The sequence below is a fragment of the Schistocerca piceifrons genome, unplaced genomic scaffold, assembly GCF_021461385.2.
Source record: "Schistocerca piceifrons isolate TAMUIC-IGC-003096 unplaced genomic scaffold, iqSchPice1.1 HiC_scaffold_1094, whole genome shotgun sequence".
Lineage (NCBI taxonomy): Eukaryota > Metazoa > Arthropoda > Insecta > Orthoptera > Acrididae > Schistocerca > Schistocerca piceifrons.
The window spans coordinates 247,501-252,500 of record NW_025726901.1 but is presented as its reverse complement, the minus strand read 5'-3'; the positions used below and the strand labels follow the sequence as shown (position 1 = coordinate 252,500).

The 5,000-nt window shown below is 53.7% G+C and overlaps 1 non-coding gene across 1 annotated transcript in view; it reads right to left on the bottom strand.

The window, feature by feature from the left end:
- LOC124727335 overlaps nt 1-1,172 on the bottom strand; it is a 1,909-nt gene extending 737 nt beyond the window's left edge. Inside the window, exon 1 of the ribosomal RNA XR_007007074.1 lies at nt 1-1,172. This exon is cut by the window's left edge and continues 737 nt beyond it. This is a non-coding gene — a ribosomal RNA (small subunit ribosomal RNA).
- Nucleotides 1,173-5,000: the final 3,828 nt, after the last annotated feature.

Sequence of the window (5,000 nt, the reverse complement as noted above, 5' to 3'; positions counted from 1 at the left end):
CCCGCCGAGTCATCGGAGGAACTGCGGCGGATCGCTGGCTGGCATCGTTTATGGTTAGAACTAGGGCGGTATCTGATCGCCTTCGAACCTCTAACTTTCGTTCTTGATTAATGAAAACATACTTGGCAAATGCTTTCGCTTCTGTTCGTCTTGCGACGATCCAAGAATTTCACCTCTAACGTCGCAATACGAATGCCCCCGCCTGTCCCTATTAATCATTACCTCGGGTTCCGAAAACCAACAAAATAGAACCGAGGTCCTATTCCATTATTCCATGCACACAGTATTCAGGCGGGCTTGCCTGCTTTAAGCACTCTAATTTGTTCAAAGTAAACGTGCCGGCCCACCGAGACACTCAATAAAGAGCACCCTGGTAGGATTTCAACGGGGTCCGCCTCGGGACGCACGAGCACGCACGGGGCGGTCGCACGCCTTCGGCTCGCCCCACCGGCAGGACGTCCCACGATACATGCCAGTTAAACACCGACGGGCGGTGAACCAACAGCGTGGGACACAAATCCAACTACGAGCTTTTTAACCGCAACAACTTTAATATACGCTATTGGAGCTGGAATTACCGCGGCTGCTGGCACCAGACTTGCCCTCCAATAGATACTCGTTAAAGGATTTAAAGTGTACTCATTCCGATTACGGGGCCTCGGATGAGTCCCGTATCGTTATTTTTCGTCACTACCTCCCCGTGCCGGGAGTGGGTAATTTGCGCGCCTGCTGCCTTCCTTGGATGTGGTAGCCGTTTCTCAGGCTCCCTCTCCGGAATCGAACCCTGATTCCCCGTTACCCGTTACAACCATGGTAGGCGCAGAACCTACCATCGACAGTTGATAAGGCAGACATTTGAAAGATGCGTCGCCGGTACGAGGACCGTGCGATCAGCCCAAAGTTATTCAGAGTCACCAAGGCAAACGGACCGGACGAGCCGACCGATTGGTTTTGATCTAATAAAAGCGTCCCTTCCATCTCTGGTCGGGACTCTGTTTGCATGTATTAGCTCTAGAATTACCACAGTTATCCAAGTAACGTGGGTACGATCTAAGGAACCATAACTGATTTAATGAGCCATTCGCGGTTTCACCTTAATGCGGCTTGTACTGAGACATGCATGGCTTAATCTTTGAGACAAGCATATGACTACTGGCAGGATCAACCAGGGAGCTGCGTCAACTAGAGCTGAGCAGCCGGCCGCCCGGGAGTGTGTCCCGGGGGCCCGCGCGAACACGCAAGCGTCCGCTCAATCATTCTGCAAACAGGAGGAGGCTGAGCTCCCCTGCACAATACACCTCGAAACCCTCTCAGGTCCCGGCGGCGCGCAGCGCCGTCCCAAGTACTTGGTCGGGTTCGAGAGAGGCGCAATCGCCCGGAGTTAGGCGAGTAGACGCTTTCGGTGCGACCACCCGTGCTCCCAACTGAGCTTGCCGCTGCCGACAGAGGCCCGGGAGCGTGCTGTCGTGGCATTGCCGGCGGGAGACAACACGCGCCACCTACGGTGACCGGCAGCTCCAACGCCAGCGCCACAGAAGGACAAAAGCCCCACTTGGGTGCCGAAGCGAACTCTCCCAGCACAGCGCACGCGCCAACACATCCGCACAGCTGCGATACAAACCACCAGCGAGAACCGCTGGGGCGACCGAGCAGCAGACGGCGTCGCGGCGCCGAGCGCCGGGCGGCAGCGCATCCTCAACGCACACAGTCCTCAATCGGACCAGCACACTGAAGATGTCCACCGCGCTTCGCACCGGGCCCGCGAGGACCTACTTTGGCCGCACGGCGCCGCGCGCAGGGTGCGCCGGCGCGCAGCTGCGACGCCTGCCGCGTCCGTCGGCCGGCGCGCCTGCCACTGGCCGCCCCCACCAGCCGGCTGTAGCGCGTGCGCCCACGCACCGCGCGGCCAGCACGCCGGGAGGCGCCCCCTCACCGGCCGGGGACGGTCCCACCCAGCCACCGCCGCGTATCGCTTCACACCCAGATGCCGTTCAGTTTCGTCGGCATGGTGGGTATCGCTGGAACAACCGGTTAGTACCTCAACCTATCGTCGCCATCACCGATTCACCCCTAGCGAGAACAACCGCACCACAACAGGTTACCATTTGTTCATTTGCGTAACTTCACCAGAAAACGCAGGCGTCCATCGCCATTTGCAACTTCCACGATTATTGCATGCCTGTGTCAGGTGTCACGCCACACTACGTCTGCCCACATACACGCAACAAAATGTGCACGCCTAGACAATACGTGGAAGGTGGCCCCCGTACGTATGCGATGTCCATTGCTCGAACGACTGTCAACCGGCCTCTGTAGCATGTCGCAGATATGGAACGCGGTGCACCATGCCATCACGGTGTGTGAGGAGAGACGACTAGGTCCGAATACATCAACAGACAGCTCATGCTGATCGCCATCCACGGCGTCCGTTCCTCCCACACGTCTCTATGGCGTACCACACTGCAATCCAGCTCTCATAGGGAGACGACACGTAGCTGCGTGCACAATATTTGCACTGTATGGTCCGCCGTTTTTGGGCGCAGTCGTTGTACGGTCACACATGTGCCACGATGTATCATTCAGTACATAAGGACGAATGTGCAGTACAGATTGTGGTTTACGCGTACGACATTAGCGGACAGTTGACACAGGCCGCACCACAACGTAGCCTGAGTACGTCGCATGCGGAGGGCATTGAACATGCAAAGTTCTCACCAACCAGCTTGCGAAGGCAGGGGGCAAGGTGGGGACGTGGGGAGGGGCGGCATGTACGTCCTGCTGCCATCCACATTACAGTGTACAGCAGGAGCATGTGGAAAGTGAGCAAGACTTGCAAGGTGTTTAACATGAAGCGATACACAGGGGAGCGGGGAGTGCGAGTAGCGAACTATATTGCGAGGGTTGCGGGTGGGCAACACTACACTAATTGAACGAGTCGTATAACAATTACAGAGCAGGTTTAGGCGACAACGTGGGTTACGTTAGGCGACAACGTGGGTTAGGTTAAGGCACGACGTGGGTTAGGTTAAGGCACGACATGGGTTAGGTTAAGGCACGACATGGGTTAGGTTAAGGCACGACATGGGTTAGGTTAAGGCACGACATGGGTTAGGTTAAGGCACGACATGGGTTAGGTTAAGGCACGACATGGGTTAGGTTAAGGCACGACATGGGTTAGGTTAAGGCACGACATGGGTTAGGTTAAGGCACGACATGGGTTAGGTTAAGGCACGACATGGGTTAGGTTAAGGCACAACATGGGTTAGGTTAAGGCACAACATGGGTTAGGTTAAGGCACAACATGGGTTAGGTTAAGGCACAACATAGGTTAGGTTAAGGCACAACATGGGTTAGGTTAAGGCACAACATGGGTTAGGTTAAGGCACAACATGGGTTAGGTTAAGGCACAACATGGGTTAGGTTAAGGCACAACATGGGTTAGGTTAAGGCACAACATGGGTTAGGTTAAGGCACAACATGGGTTAGGTTAAGGCACAACATGGGTTAGGTTAAGGCACAACATGGGTTAGGTTAAGGCACAACATGGGTTAGGTTAAGGCACAACATGGGTTAGGTTAAGGCACAACATGGGTTAGGTTAAGGCACAACATGGGTTAGGTTAAGGCACAACATGGGTTAGGTTAAGGCACAACATGGGTTAGGTTAAGGCACAACATGGGTTAGGTTAAGGCACAACATAGGTTAGGTTAAGGCACAACATAGGTTAGGTTAAGGCACAACATAGGTTAGGTTAAGGCACAACATAGGTTAGGTTAAGGCACAACATAGGTTAGGTTAAGGCACAACATAGGTTAGGTTAAGGCACAACATAGGTTAGGTTAAGGCACAACATAGGTTAGGTTAAGGTACAACATAGGTTAGGTTAAGGTACAACATAGGTTAGGTTAAGGTACAACATAGGTTAGGTTAAGGTACAACATAGGTTAGGTTAGGTTAGGTTACACGTTGTTGTAAGGAAAGGTGTAGGGGGGGGCGGGGGCGGCAGGTTCGTTGATAGTGATTATAGTAAGTGAATGCTTGTGACATGATCAGATTTGTCACGTCAGGATGCACCTTTGGCTTATTAGAGGCGGCGCTCCAATTCTATGCTTGTGTCAGACCTGTGTCTTTGACTCATGTCATTGTTTGTGCGCTGTGACAGGAGGTACTATTGTGATGTTGGGTGCACCGTTGTATAGGACATGTGTGGGTGTTGGTGCCTGATCTGCGCAATGGTGGATGTCGAAAGGGTGGGATATTGTATTTTCCGCATGGACCTCCTGGTCTGGTTGTGATAGTGTGGATTGTGTAATGTGGCGGAGAGGATGCACTGGATGTTGTTCCATGCTGGTGCTTACATATTGTATGTGCGCCCGTTAGAAGCAGAGAGTGGTGCGTGATCAGAGTGGCTGGCTGACGTGTGGTTCCCATTGTGGGCAGACTCTTTCAGCATGTATACGGACAGTTGTATATATATTCTGTAGTTTGATGGCTCTGCATTGATTACTAATCAGCGCCGTGTGTACGGGTAATCTGGTTCCAGTCCAAAATGTTCCATCTGTGTACATTAGTGACAAAGACTCCCCTCATGCAGTGGGGCTCGGTCTGTTATAACTCTTCCGCGTAATATATTTGCCCCACGTTTTTGCGACTGCGAGTGCGAGTGCAACGCGCATGGGGACCGACATGCTGATGGCTCGGTATCGGACGCCGTACAGTGAGCAACGCGATCGCGTCTCTCGCTCGTAAGTGGTACAGGTCGCGGCTCATGTATAGGGACAGCGGGAATGTCGCATATTGGCAATAACTCTTCATGAAACGCACGTTATAGGGGTGGATTGCACTTTACGAGTGCGGGAAACGTCCGCCGTTCATCCGCTGGAGGTGCGCGTTTGGCGGTTGGGGTGGTGCACGAACGGGTGCGGGTGGAGTCATTGCCGGTCCACGGCTTCGTGCGGCAGAGCCACTGGAGATTGGGTGCTATGGTCGACAGAGGCTGC